This window comes from Mixophyes fleayi, chromosome 1 (assembly GCF_038048845.1).
Source record: "Mixophyes fleayi isolate aMixFle1 chromosome 1, aMixFle1.hap1, whole genome shotgun sequence".
Taxonomy (NCBI): domain Eukaryota; kingdom Metazoa; phylum Chordata; class Amphibia; order Anura; family Limnodynastidae; genus Mixophyes; species Mixophyes fleayi.
In genome coordinates this window covers 79,269,391-79,285,339 of record NC_134402.1, presented here as the reverse complement: position 1 = coordinate 79,285,339, position 15,949 = coordinate 79,269,391, and positions in this window count along the sequence as shown.

The window sequence follows — 15,949 nt, the reverse complement described above, 5'->3', positions numbered from 1 at the left end:
CGCTCTGCCTATACACAACACATTGCAGGATACACACAAGGCATATGTATATATAAAGTCACATCAGAATGCACAGATAAAAAAATAATTAAAATACATTAAGACATGTTAATAATATAATTATTTGTGGGTAGGCACCCCTATGCGTTGACGCAGACGACCATGTCATCGGTGGGGGTGTGGCACATTTTGAAGACGTCAGCACCAGTCATAGAGTAGTGAGGTGGGAACCAGTGTCTAAAAAGACTCTGGCTCCTCGCTCTATAGTGTGGGTGGCTATTTTGGAGTGCCGGGACCCAGGAGGCCCCCTCTTTTTAGAAGCAGGCATATACAGAAGGGGAACCGTGGAAAATGCCGTAAGGTAGTTATTAAGAGCCCTGTAGAAAGGCAGAGGGGGATACCAACCTTTTGTGGTACCCCAAAAGAGGCACACGTGCAGGGGGAGAGCATGAAGGAATATAGTACTACATGACAGGTGCACCTGGATGACAGTGGACAACAAGAGGGGGAGAGTCCCCAACACCAAAGATCATAAGGATGGTAGAACATTTGAATGGAAAAATGCATGGAGGAGCGTGCCTGGAAGACAGAGGCACGAATGGTTGGCAGACCATGGGAAGGGGTGAGTGTGTGACAGCTGCCACCGTACAGCATTTGTATGCAGAAAGGGGAACGAAAGCCCCTGGTTATAGCAATAAGAGTGTCAACACCTTGAGAGAAGGTTCATGGCCAGTTGTCATGGGAAACTGTGAGCTACTGTGCCCCTAAATGAAGGGAGATGTTCATGAAAAGCAATGCAGTTTGACCCTGCAGTCAGAGGACTGTTGTGAAACATGGAGTGACCACAAGTCTGTAGTGGAGGAATCTTTGATAACTGAGATGTGTAATACCCAGATATATTCTATAGTGTTCCCTAAACTGTTATTCTTAGCTTCAATAGAGAGATGAAGGGAGGTCCCTGTATAGTGGGGAATCATTCCGTACAGCCCTGGTAAGAGAGCCCCCTTGGAAATTACACCGATACTGTGAGAGGGGGTTGCTGCATGAAAGCAGTGTAGCTAAGAAGTGTAAAGGAAGGTTCCGATGTAAGAGATGGTGCGCACAAGTGTAATGCAAGAACCTAAGGACCATTCCATCATTCGACTGTATACATACTTACCTCTGACTGATGATGTGTAATACTTGTACCTATAACACCAGATAAGTGATCTGCCAGAATTGTTTTACTGGCGCTAAGTCTGTGCTGGATAAGTCTGGTGTTTTCCTTGTTGATATACACCTTGCAACCATTATTATTATAGTGCTGGAGGAAGAGGAGTGAAATAAACTTACCATTTGATTTGAACCAAGATGGACTGGCACCCAAGTCTTATGTACATATACACTGCACTGCCACTAGTGGCCACGCCACTGTAAGTGTGATGAAATCCCTGAGTATTCAGGGTACCCCCTGGTTGTGGATGCCATACCCACGCCATAGCTGGAACTTTAGAGGAGGGCCACTGCAACAACTGGATACTCCAAGTATGTCCCACACAACACAAAACCAAAGGGGTACCAAAGTGGTTGCACACATTAATGAAAATACATTTTGTAAAAAGAAAAAAATCCACATTAAATATATATCAGGAGGTTATTAATGAATACTGTACATAAACTGCAATTTTACAGTTGCTCTTAATTGCAAACATAAGTCCTAGCATGCATATGGGACTGTCATCACTATCAATCTGCATTTACACCTGCCCTGTTGCTGGTGCAAATGATACGGCTAAAATTCATGTTTCTCAGAAGTCCAGAGCTTCAATGGAACAAATTTACGTGCACTCGAGCTTGGAACGCATTTTCTGTACATTGCATATGGGCATACACCCCTTCCCTCCCCTGTTCCGCCCTTGAAATCAAGGCTGTCAGAAGTGTATTTTGAGATGTATACATGCACTTGAATTCACTGGAGTATAGTCCATTTCTGAGCATGCGCAGATCAATTTTACACAAAATATGGCACGTGTCAGCATTTACATTTCATAATTAATCAGACCCAGCGTGTCTTACCTAATTTAACAATTACAGATCAACATAATATAACAATAGAACAATTGCACACACTATAACATTGTGAAAGGGTGTGGAATTCTGAGATGATTTCAAATATTGATATATTGTAAAATAGTAAGTGCTGTGTTCCATATAATGCCTAATATGTCTGCATTTTTTATATTTTATTTCCATTTTATTAAATTATGATTTCGTTTACCGACTTCTTTGTTTATTTGTCCGTCATTTTTAAGCGATGAGAATGGAAAGCAGTCCCAGCTTTGTTTTGGGAAGTGATTTGATCTGTGACATGTTGCTGTTTGGGGAGGAGCTCGAATGTGCAGATGTGGTGCTGGGGGTACTCTCTGCCTGAGATAAATTGGATGGAGGAAGAGACCATTCAAGCGATGAAAGAGTAGCTATTTTTCAAATCAGTGGTCGAAGTGGAAACTTAGAAGTGGTGGTATGAATGATGTCATGGGAATGTAAGTGAGGGCAGTAGGAGAAGTGACAGTATGCCATACCAACATATACACCCGCACTTCCACCACTGGTTCAAATACAGTACATGACCAACCATGAAGTATTTTATCTCTCTGTAGGAGGAATGAGATATGTCCCTAAATGAACAATATAGAGAAATATATTGTTATATTGTATGAGTTGTGATGTCAAAGAGTAACAAATATATTTTTTTCAATGTCACAGAATAAAGAAAATGCCAAGATTAAGGACATGCAGGGTGAGATCAGAGGAGGGCTGGCAAATTTTAGCCCGGGAGGCAAGACTCAACTCAGCAGCCTCTTAGGAACATTTTAAAGGAACAAAAATGCAGGTGGCCCAGGGACCCAGCCCAAGGTAGCCCACTATGGCACTGGCCAAGGGGCAAATACCGCCCTGCCCTCCAGCCCCCCAGCCCCAGGCCTAATAACGCAGAGCAAGGCACAGTTTTTCATTAGCATACTAGCATGTGGGGTTTTTTTTATAGTCAATTTTTTTTTAAATAATCCCCCCAAAAGTATTATTCTTATATATATTTCCATCCAGTCAAAGAAAAACAAAATAATTAATTATAGCATTCAACATATGAAAGCTACTTAAGCAAGTTAAACATGTACACAAAATTAACATTATAAAAATATGACAATGCAAACTGGTCTAAATAAAAATATGTAAAGTATGCTGGTCTAGATAATGCATTCATAGAAAACATCATGGAACATTCCCTGTGTACCATATAGTACATACACTGCTTTGCACTGCTCCCCACAAATAATCCCAGGCAGTGTATGATTAGAAGTACTTATTGTTTCAGGGCTGGACATATTATGAAAGGTAAATCTTCCATACGTTTCTTCATTTTGACGCATGCAATGTAATATAATGAGAAATTTTGATAAGCCATTTTGTATAGTCACTTTTTATTTTTGAACATTCACGTTTGTATAGATGGTTTCACTGATTAATGTGTGTTCATGTCAAGTCTCTGGATGTTTTCAAACCCCTCCCGACACAGTGAATGTGATATCATTGGCAATATCATTACTGTGATGAAATGCAGATGGAATAATGACTATGGAAATCAACATTGACTTATCATCAATCACAATTTGTTTTCGATCAATTTCTTCAGTTGTTTTCTTTGAATAAAGTTTCAGGTTGACAACGCTTCTTGCTGTACAGCAAGTTGTAACTAATGTCCACAAAACATAAAAACGTTTCTATGCTCCAGCAGCTCGTGAACAGTATCAGTAATTCTGTTGCCCTATAACATACTAAATTATAGAGACTGCCTGGAGAGCACATATCCCAACATTACCTCAGGTTGATAATGTACAGTATATACAGAATCATTTAGACTCTACCACAACACAGTGCAATTGCTTGGTATTAAAATATTTTGCTTTGAAAAGTTTATAAAAATGGAGGTTATCAGGACTTAACAATGATATAACACTGATGGTATTAGGAGATGGGAATATGAAGGGGCTCATACAATAAATGTATTTAATTGATCTCATACAGGCTAATCTTTTGAAAATATTGTAAAGCTTTTATGAGATGAAATATTTTGGCTGATGTTATGCAAAATTGGTAAGCACAACAATTATATTGTTAACATTAAAGTGTTACGTTATGTCCTCAGGGTGCTAATGGTTCCCATTGTCTGTGGAGCACAACGAAAGAGATCTCTGCAGATGACATCCAGGAGGACAGGAGTTGCATAAAATATTAAAATAATTTAACAAATAATTTAATTTAAAACATTTCCTTTGGACTGATATCCCAATTGGATGGATATTCCCATTAGACAAAATGATTACTCTTATAGGTTTAGGTCTAAGTTTAAGTCTAATTTATAAACCCTAAAATGCAGATCCACAGTACTGCTTTATTTAAGCAAGTTTACCTACATGTGCACCTACTGCATTTCAAGGTGGACTCCCACTTCCTACTCCTTGGAACTTCCCCCAGAAAATCAGCCTGTGCCTAGATTTGTGAGTGTGTGGATCAACATAAAAATGTGCATGGTAGAAAGAGTGAAATGTTCTATTTCCAATATTAGCACTTCTATGATATAAACTTTTACATTTTTCTTTAACAATAAACAGTTTGGTTTAGCTTTATTTATGTACTACTCAAGGGGGATGCGAGATTGACATTTTTGTGTGTTTGCATGGGTGCAAAGAAATGTGCCTTTCTGCAAAAGTATAAAAAGTATAACTTTCTGCCACCTTAGAAATGGTGAAAAAAAAATCAAGTACTTTTCCAAGGAGAAAAAAGCTGCAGGGTAATCCCCCATGACTATTGAATTTAGAATGGAAAATGTCAAGAAATGACATAGGAATCGTTAATGAAGTAGTAATATTTGATGTTAATATGTTAGATACTGTATGTCAGATGTTCATATTAAAAATTGTTTGCCACAATCTTGAATAATTTAAAACATTGCTGGTTAAGGGTTCAGGCCACCCTAGGCTAATACACTTGTAGAACCCCTTCGCTTTTCACGGCAGTCTAATCGGTAAGTAAAACAAACTCCTCCTTAGTTTAAAATCTTTCTTCCTTTACCCTCCAACCAATGTTTATAATTTTAAAAATACACTCCACTTGGCTTTTTTAAAAAACTTACAGCAATCTTTGTCACTCATTTAGTTTTAATTCAAATCTGTACTGCAGAATGAAGGCATGAACAGGGTTAACATGTGGAGGGGGAGGGGTCTGACACTCCTGCACCTGTCACCATCCTTGACCCTTCTACTCCCTTATCTTTAAGCGCCTGCATAAGGATGACTCATTGAACCTGATTCATGCTCGGACTACATTCATTTGCGTAGCGTATCTTATGTGAAATAGCACTGTGCATGCTCTGAAACAGAACACACCAGGGAATGCAATTCATGTCTGAAATAACACTTATGACAGCCTATGACTGTTAGGCTGCTGGTCTGATCACCAACCCACAGAACTTGATGGCGGAGGTCTTCACCTATAGCAGCCACCTTTCCCTTAGAGCTTAATGTGCTCACCGGTAGTTTGACGCCCCCAGGACTTAACTCCAGGTGTAGTGTGGGTTGGTAATGCAGGCCCGTAGTGGCAGGCCAGGAGGCTGGATAGAAAGCAGCGGATAGTCAGATGGTAGCCGAGGTCAAGGGTCACAGGCAAGCAGGGTAGTCACTAAACACACCAAAGATCGGGGTTACAGGCAAAGTAGCAGATTCCAAGGTACAGGCCAAAGGGTCAGGGTCACGAGCAAAAAGTCAAAGTCCAAAGTCCAGGCAGAGGTCATACACATGGAATCCAACAGAGTATCCACAGGACAGGGTACAACAAACAGGAGCAGGTCAGCAAGACTGGGTCAGAAGCGCTATAACCGGCAGGGAGGCTAAGTCCTCCCTGCCTTAAATACACAGACCAACCAATCAGGGCTCAGCCCATGCACAGAATAATGCCACTAATAGCCCTATTAATCAGCCCACAAGCTGGGAGGCAATCAGCGCATGAGCCTGGCTGTACTATCTGCCGGGGCGCGCTGTTGCACATACACGGCATCCGGCCGTTGCCTTGGCAATGGTCGGACCATCTGCAGGAAGTGATGTCCCGATCATCAAGGAGACAGCCGGGACGCCAGGCAGGGCCAGAGCTGAGTCGCAGTGCCCGTGGCCGCCGCGGCTCCTAACAATGGCTTGATGGCAAATGGGAAGGGAAGGGGTGGATGTAGGCAATGTATAGTAGGAGCACTGTGAGGGCGTTCCGAGGCAGATGTATGTGATTGAAGTCCTGGGTTAATTGTAAGTATGCATAGTTTCCGCGTATCATTTGCACCAATTACAGGGCATTTGTAAGCGCTGACTGATAGTGATGACTGACATGGCATAGTCTTTGTTTTAAATACTAAACATATGAGGGCCACTAGCTAGCACAGAGCATGTGTATGCAGGTAACACCCCCTTTCTGGCTAGGGTGTATGTATAAGTTTGTGTGCCCTGTTTGCGAATTCAGTTTTTACCTTGTATTGCGTATCACGCAGTGCCTCCACCTTGATCTAAGTACTGTAGGCTCTTCGTGGGGTCGTGTCCTGGACAGACCAGAGACAGACCAAGGGACCCTCCATCCCCCTACATGGATTCAAACAAATGGTCATAGATAGTTTAAAACAATATTTATTTGTAGCTAATATATAACCTACATACTTCTCACTAATCTGATGTAGCTAAGAGGTACCGCTACACCTTCTAATAACTATCTTTCAATGTAACAACGATAACTATCACTAACAATATATACTAAACTCTATCACAGCTGCTTTAACTTTGTAAACACATAGCATGCAAGTACATTGGATGTTAAACAGAGGTATGTGGGTAAGCAGGCTCTAAACAGTGGCAGTTTAAACACAGTTCTTTTATTTCCTAATTTGAACAAACATTCAGTGCAAATAGCACAGAGCAACGTCACAGCTCCCTGTATTCCTCAATTTGAATTTAGCACCAATAATCCCACACAGTGACACTTTGCAATCTTACTCTCCTCCAATGAACAGTTACTTTCTTCCAGGCAATTTGACAAACCATGCTTCCCTGTCTGTTGTTATCCCAATTCCGCATGAATGCAAAACACAATGTACAACACGGCTGTGCTCTCTATTCCACTTAGAAGTAAAGTCAGTTTAATTAAAGCTGGCTTCCCACCATGCAGTTATATAGCTGTCTCACAGATAGCAGATAATGCCAAAGTTAGTGCAGTTTCCCATGGTTTAACTTTAAACTCAGTCTCTTTCCCCTAGCTGACTGTCCCTGCACTTCACACTTATTATTATATATCAGTCCAGCAAAAGGGTATAATATCCATAAAGGGTACAATATCCATATCCCACCTGTTCCCTTCCTTACTAATAACATGGCTCTGTCCAATTATATGAACAATATAAGAAACACTGGTACCTATCAGACTTTCTGTCTCTCTTTGCTCCTCTGTTCAGATCTCTCACAGCAGTCCAGCTTATAGTGTCTCCTGTTACAGCACTCTCCTCTGTCTGTACAGTGTTGTTCTCTCTCATCACCACAGTAGCCCTTGCTCTATACTGTTTCCTCTCCTTCATGCTCCTCCTTCCAACTGCTGCCATCCTAGAATCTCTAAATGCAGTTTTTCAACTGTTTCTTCACCAGCTCCTCTTCCCCACTGCATGCTGGGAGATGCTGTTCTCTGCCTACAGGGGAGATACCTAAAGTACATGTGCGGCCTGCTCGGGTCACCAGTGCCACACTAATGAGACTATAAAAATTCATTGTATGTACAGTACGCATTGAAAGCCTCTTGATTTATGTATTGAATGTAAAAAAATATTTGAAAATCCATATTTATATTAATGATTATACTATTAATAGTTGTTAATCTATTGTATAATTGTCATGAACCGCTTCTGGTGCCTCCTGGCGTCCCGCCGTCAGCTTGACGACCGGGACGTCATTTCCTCTTCCTGCCTGGCCGTCGCCAAGGCAACGGCCGGACGCCTCTTCAGTAGCGCTGCATCCCGGCAGAGCTAGAAGCCGGGCGCATGCGCGCAATAGACAGCCTGTCGGCTGATTGAATGAAGGGGGCTGAATTACAGGACATTAGCCTGCAACTGTGTGTTTCAGGGACAAGCCCTGATTGGTCCTGCTCTGTACCAGCAATTACTCTGCAGGTGTGTATACAAGTCCTGATTGGTCTATGTCTGTATTTAAGGCAATGAGGTCTGCTGCCTCATTGCCGGTTATAGCTTCTGTTGCCAGTCTGCTGACCTGCTCTGTGCCTTGTTCCTGCTTGTTGAATATTCTGCTGATTACCCGTGTATGACCCTTTGCCTGGATTTGGACCTTGCCTGTGTATCTCGTGACCCTGACCTCTGGCGTGTTTACCGACCTTCCTGTCTGCTCGTGACCCTTGACCTCGGCCTGTTTATTGGAATTGATATCTGCTGCCGGCCCTTGACCATTGCTTGGACTTCACTCCGCTTACCTGGGTTCTCCCCAGCCGGTATACACTTCACGACCCTCTGTCAGTCTGCAGCCCAGTCTTTCCCCACAATCAGGGGCTCCAGTGAACACCTGACTGGCAGAGTAGATTCCCGGTTGTGTTGTGACGGCTGAAGGGGTTCCTAACAATAATAGAATATTTTTTGTATGCATTCTAATGTGATCTTACATTGCATGTTTGCTTCTACGTTTAGTGCAGTCTGTTCTGTGTATCTACGTAAGGCAAGTGCCATTCTTTTTAAAAAGCAACTTGCAAACATGAATTAGGCCCATGGTCTTCAGCATCTACCATGGGATTATGTAAAGATTAAAACCTTTCTACATTTTTCTTTCATGTTTTCTTTTTACTTTGGAGAGCAACTATTCCCTTATATTTAATAATCATTTAAGTTTATATCTCTCCCTGTCACAATTTTGCACTCCAAAAAAATGTTATGCCCCCAAAGTTCTCAAGCCCTAGCCTGCAGCCTAAACAGCCTATTGGATATTCAGGCTCTGTGATCAGCAGAGTGACAGTGGAAAATGGAGAGTGAGCTTTACAAGAATTTGTGAGAGAGGTTAAGAGAGTAACTATAAAGATAAAGAAATCACAACTACTGAGTCACAACTACAGAGACGGAGGCAAATATCAGGAGAGAGGCACAACTTAGGATAAGATTAGTGCCTGAGTGATAGAAATCACCTCCCCAGGAGATAAGTAATAACACATACAGATTTGTGCATGACACTTATTAAAAGATAAGAATTGTACACAAGCCCTGACCCGGTGACAATATCCTCACAGTACACATAGCCAAGGAGGGAATACCAACACAAGCAAAGCTTTAAGGCATATACTATATATATATATATATATATATATATATATATATATATATATATATATATATACTCAAAAATGAGGGTGAATGAATTCAAACCAGTTTATGAACTAAAACTAAAGAATGAGACTGGTGTTAAACTGAACAACACACCCCCTACACTACCACAAAGCATCTTTGTCTTGCAAAATGCAATCTCTTTGCATGTGGGTGTAAAGACATACATTTAAGCAAACTCATTAAGAGACATTCCTAAATCCACCCAACTCTTTCCAGAAGACAATACAAACTTTTGCACAACCCAGCATAAGTGGACTGTCAGGCTTTGAGGAGCGTAGTGGACTTAACTGTACAGAAACCACTAACTGGTATTAGCGCCACTGAACCAAGAGGTGCAGAGTCTTACCAGGGACCCCCACAAGGAGGTTTCGGCTTCGCTTTACAGGGTACGCAGGTAGCGGTCCTTCTGGACAGTTACCAGAGTAGTGATTGGGAATGTTCAGAATGGTCTGGATCAGAAGCCAAATATGAACAGGCAATACCAAATTGAGATCCACAGAGTAGTCAGACAGGCCAAGGTCACACAGAAAGGATAAGTAGCAGAATCCAGGAGATAAATCGAACTAGCCGGGGTCACAACAGGAGCAGCAAGCACAATCCAGAAGAAGAGTCAGGGAAACTGGGTCAGAACAAACAACAGAAACAGGAACCACAATAACGCAAGAACAGGAGACCTGATACTCTGACACCCTAATGGTGCCAGAGCTAGGTTTAAATAGAGGCTGCTTGGCTGGGATAGGAGTAGGAGAGGGGCGATCAGACACGCTGACCGCCGAAGCAAGGAAGCATCCCATTGCCTATCAACGGGACGCATCAGGCAGTAGCGGGAACGGCGCCTGGCAGTACCCCTCCCCCTTCTCTCCCCCAAAGAAGGATTGGTCTTATCCAGGAATTCAGCAAGGAGTCAAGGAGGTCAACTTCATCAACCCAAGATCTCTCCTCTGGGCCGAAGCCCTTCCAATGTGCGAAGAACTGGGTCTTGCCACGACAAGAGCGAGCCTCCAGGATTCAGAGAAGTCTTGTTGGGGGGGAGGAGTGACTGGTTCCTTGAAGATTTTGTTGAGGACCAGAGAGTACTAGGTTATTATGTGCAAACTCTGCCCAATAGATAAGGTCACTCCAGGTAGATTGATGCTCAGAAGAGAAGCATCACAGAAAACCACTCAAATCCTGATTAACACGTTCGTTCTGTCCATTCGTTTGGGGATGATACCCAGAGGAGAATTTGAGCTCGACTCCAAGGTTCCACAGAAGGCTCTCCAAAATTTTGCCAGAAATTAAACTCTACAAACAGAGATTATTTCCTGTGGACAGCCATGGAGACGGAAGATGTTCTTCAGAAATAATTGTGCAAGTTCAGAGGCCGAAGGTAAACCTTTACAGAGAGTGAAATGAGACATTTTGGAAAATCTATCTACAACAACCCAGATAGTGTTGTAGCCTGACTTTGAGGTAAATCTAATGTAAATCTGTAATAAAGTCCATGGTGACACTGGTCCAAGGGGAGTCTGGAATCGAAAGAGGAAGGAGAGGGCCAGGAGGGCATTGTCTGGGGACCTTGTGACGTGGACATGTGCTGCAGGCCTGTACATACTTGCGGACATCCGAACCCATAGAAGGACACCAATAGTATCTAGAGTGGAAAGACACAGTTTTCTTGTAGCCTGGGTGACATGCAAACTTGGAATTGCCAAACTTAACAATTTGGAGCGGAGTTGAGTGCTCACAAAAGAATGTCCAGGAGATGGAGACGTCACAGAAGAGCTGGTTAGAGCCACTACTTGAACGGGACAGATGCACTAGGAAGTTGGAATTATCAAAAGATCTGGATAAGGCATCCGCTCTGAGATTTTTGGAGCCAGAACGGTAAGTGAGAATTAACTAAAATCGGGGGGAAAAAAGTGACCAGCAAGCCTGGCAGGGATTGAGATATTGTGCTTCTTATAGTTAAGTTAAATTCTTGTGGTAGTCATCACCATCACAGGATGTTGAGCCCCTTCTAAAAGGTAGCGCCATTCTTCCAGAGCAATCTTTATGGCCAGGAGCACTTTAATGCTTATACCATAATTCCTCTATGAGGCAGAGAATTTCATAGAGAAGAAGCCACAAGGTTCAAAGGGTCCAGAAGAGGATTTTTGTGATAAGACAGCCCCTATTCTGACAGACAAGGCGTCTACCTCCAGAAAAAAAGGTTCTTCCTTGATCAGGTTGCTTGAGTACCGGAGCAGAGGCCTCTTTAAGAGACTTGAAAGCAGAGACGGCATCCTGCGGCCAGTCTTTGCAACAGGCTCTGTTACGTGTCAAGGCTGTAATAGGAGCAATAAGGGATGAGAAATCTCTGATGAATTGACGGTATTAGTTTGCAAACCCAAAAAAAACGCTTGGTAGCTTTAAGACCCCAGGGTTGTGGCCAATTGAGGATAGATTCTTCCTTCAGAGTGTCCATTTGAAGGCTAGTCCCTGAGACGAGATAACCAAGAAAGGGAACTTGAGAACATTCAAAAAGACATTTGTCAAGTTTGCAATACAAGGAATGAGCCCGGAGACGGGAGAGAAGCACTTTAACATGACTGCGATGAAAGAGCAAATCCGGAGAAAAAAACAATGATGTCATTGAGATAGACAATTACTGATTGAAAAAAAGGTCTCTGAAGATCTCATTGACAAATTCTTGAAACACAGCGTGGGGATTGCAAAGCCCGAAAGGCATTACCAAGTACTCGTAGTGCCTGTCACGAGTATTAAAGGCCGTCTTCCACTCGCCCCCCCTGCGAATGCGTACCAGATTGTAGCTCCTCTAATATCAAGTTTTGTGTAGACATGAGCTCCGCGAATACGATCAAATAGCTCTGGAATAAGAGGGAGATGGAGCTGGTAGCATTTTTTAATGGTTATGGCATTCAGGTGAGGATAGTCTATACAGGGTCTCAAGGAGCCGTCCTTCTTTTTGATGAAGAAAAATACAGCACCTGCCGGGGAGGAAGACTTTCGTATGAAGCCCTCTGAAGGTTTTCGGAAATGTACTGGGACATGGCTTCAGTTTCTGGTAAAGATAAAGGGTACAGCCTTCCTTTAGGAATAGTCTTACGAGGAACAAGTTCAATGGGACAGTCCAATGGCAGGTGTGGAGACAGTTTCTCAGAGGCCGACTTGCTAAATACATCAAAGAAATCCAAGTATGGTTCAGGGAGTGTCACTTGGGGAGAAAGTGAAAGACAGGGCAACTAAACCACCAGAGGAGAAATCTTTGAAAGACAGCCTTGAAAGCAAGAAGGACCCCAGGAGGTAACCTCAGTTAGGTGCCAATCAAATTGAAGAGAATGCATCCTCAGCCAGGGTAAACCCAGATTGCAGAATGATCAGGAACTTGATCCACTCGTGATGAAGTATCCCTACCTGCAACTGGATAGAACTGGTGATGCAGGTGATGGAACCCTTGCTGACGCGTTTACCATCCACTGCAGTCAGTAAGAGAGTTTGCGGAAATGGATGGAACGGAATATGGAGTCTAGCAGATATGAGGTTCCCAGCAGATCCAGAATCCACAAAGGCAGAGCATACAAGAGAACCGTGCAAAGTATTGAGGGTGATTGGCATCAAAATGTTGGCATTTTTGAGGAAACAGGGAGTGTGGGTACTGGATTCTAGGATGACCTCCCTCTTATCACCTAGCAGGTGGCATTTCCCATCCTCTTGGTGCAGATAGACATCAGGTGACCGGTCTCTCCATAATAAAGACATAAATGATTCTTTATACGGCGTCCAATCTGCATGAGTTCCTCAACCGGAGAAACAGGAGACTGGAAACGAGGAGCCAAGCGGGAGGAAAGGTGTCATCTTTTGTCTCCAGGGAGCGTTCCTGCTGACGAATATCCACTTTAATACTAAGAGAAATCAGATCGTGCAGATTAGGAGGGAGGTCATGAGAGGCTAGAGCATCCTTAATCTGGTCTGAGAGTCCTTGCCAGAAGGTAGAGACCAAAACCTCATTGTTCAATTTTAATTCAGAAGCTAATGTTCGAAATTGGACAGCATACTGTCCTGTTAAGAGCGACCCCTGCCGGAGAGCAAGAAGACTTGAGGCAACTGAAGACACCCGACCAGGCTCGCCAAATACTTGGCGAAAATTCTCAATAAAAATTGAAGAATTATGAAAAGAAGCATCATTGCATTCCCATTGAGGGGAAGCCCAGGCTAGTGCCTGCCTGGTAAGAAGGGAAATGATGTAAGCCACTTTAGCTCTCCCTGAGGAAAAATTCTCCAGGGCGAGGTCAAACTGGATAGAACAGTGGTTTAGGAAGCCTTGGCAAACCTTAGGAGGGGAGGGGTGGTCAGACACGATGACCTCTGAAAGAAGGAAGTGTCCCGCAGCCTAGCAACGGGACGCGTCAGTGGGCATGCTGCCTAGTAACAGGACGCCCACAGCCGGAACTACCAGGTGGCCGTTCCTGCTTCACAGGGGAACAACTCCTGACATGGACATACTGGTTCGCTGACCCAAGACTAGTGCATTTATGCATAAGTGGATATATTGCATCAGAAAACATTGGCATTGCAGTAGTACACTTAAATGAGCCTTTATATCAAACATGTTCTATGAGTTTATTTGTGTCAAATAAGTCACTTCAGAACACTAATAACCCTGAGCAGCATGTTTAGTTGAGCTATTCAGAATATCAGATATAAGACAAATTAGGGATGGATATGTGGATGTATTTCAGGATATCAGGCATGGATGGATATCAGGCTTCATCATCATCATCATCATTTATTTATATAGCGCCACTAATTCCGCAGCGCTGTACAGAGAACTCATTCACATCAGGCTTAGGTATCAGGCATGGTAGGGTAGCAGGATAACATGCATGAATGGATATCAGGCATGGATTCATGATATCAGGCATGGATGGTTATCAGAATTTCAAGTATGGATGGATTTCACAATATCAGGCATGGATGGATATCAGACAAAGATGGATTTCAAAACCAGAGAAAAAATACACCTGCGCTTTGTATATCCCATAAAGTATATGGTGCGAGCTGCATGGCAATATAAATGCCCATATATGTATACAAAACAAAAAGACAGTTATTATCAGCGCTAACAGATGAATATCAATTTTGTCTAAACTACTGTATGAAAATAGGGATTGCTTGTCACACGATTGCTTTATTAATTGTAATACTGTAATCCTGTCAGATATTATGTAGCTATTTGTGTGCCATGATGAACATTCACAGCCTCATTAGGAGCAAATCCAGCTAATGGGTGCAAATTTGCAACTGGACAAACCATGTTGAGGTGTAATTCTTATTTTCATGCAAGGAAATACTGCCTGTTTTTGCCAGCAGTACCCACATACTGGGCAGATTTATTTTACCCATGAATTAGTGTTTGCTAGTGTCACGAACGCCCAGCTTGTTCTAGATATAGCAATCTGAACATCTGGCCGTGACTGACGTCACCTTAGTCACTTAGAAATGAATACACATTTTCTGTCACCACAAAGGATTTATTATGGTGTCCTTCAGCAAAACCATTTATTAATGTTTGACACTTAAATCACATACAGACGTAGCATGAGCCTCCCTGGGCTTGGTAAATTCACAAAGAATCGTGGAGAATACACTAGATTAAATTTATTTAATCTGAAAAATGTTTCCAAGATTTAGTTACAAAAAAGTTAATAACAAGACATACAATAAGTTGCACAAATAAGTTTCAGAAATAAAATAGGACATAAAACCTACTAGTTAATACCTACTAGTTAAGAGTTGGTGTGTGTGAGGGAAAATGGGACATTGCAGTCTTGATAAACCCCCTCATGAAAATGCACTCTAATGTCTAAAGCAGAAGATTTTAAACCCTTCTTACAGGCTCTTCACTCCCCACCTTAGGAATTACATTTTAAATTAGCTGAGATTGATTCCCAAAATGACACCTAGCTTTCTGAAGTGAGTTATGGATGTCCTGAGATCTGGAATGTTCACAGGGCCTGAGTTCTCACCTCTGCTTGTCCTGCTTGGCTTGTCCGGTCCACATCCTCTGCATACAAAAAACTCATCATAGATGTTTATCTATCCTTGGATCTGGCTAATTTCAAAAGATTATTGACACTTGCATAGGTTCAAACTCATCTCATTTAGCAAAGCACATGTTGAGATTACATTACAAGGTTACATACAATATTGTCACGGCTAGGAATATTTGTGGATCCCCCACCTCTACTTAGATGGTAAAGCAGAGGGTGGTGGAGACAGAACACGCTGGGATAAGTTCAGATGGAGAATCACAATGAAGAAATACACAGACGATAAAGTAGTGTTGCAACTTTAGTATATTGTTCAATGGTGCAACAGCAGTAATAAAAGGCATGTACAACTCAGCTGTGCTGAGTACACGGTAGTTGAGAAATAAAACAATCACATCAGTACTTCAAGTGGTAACCATGAGCAACAGCATGACAAACAAGCAATACAGTTCAACGCTGAGATGATGATCCAGAACACTTG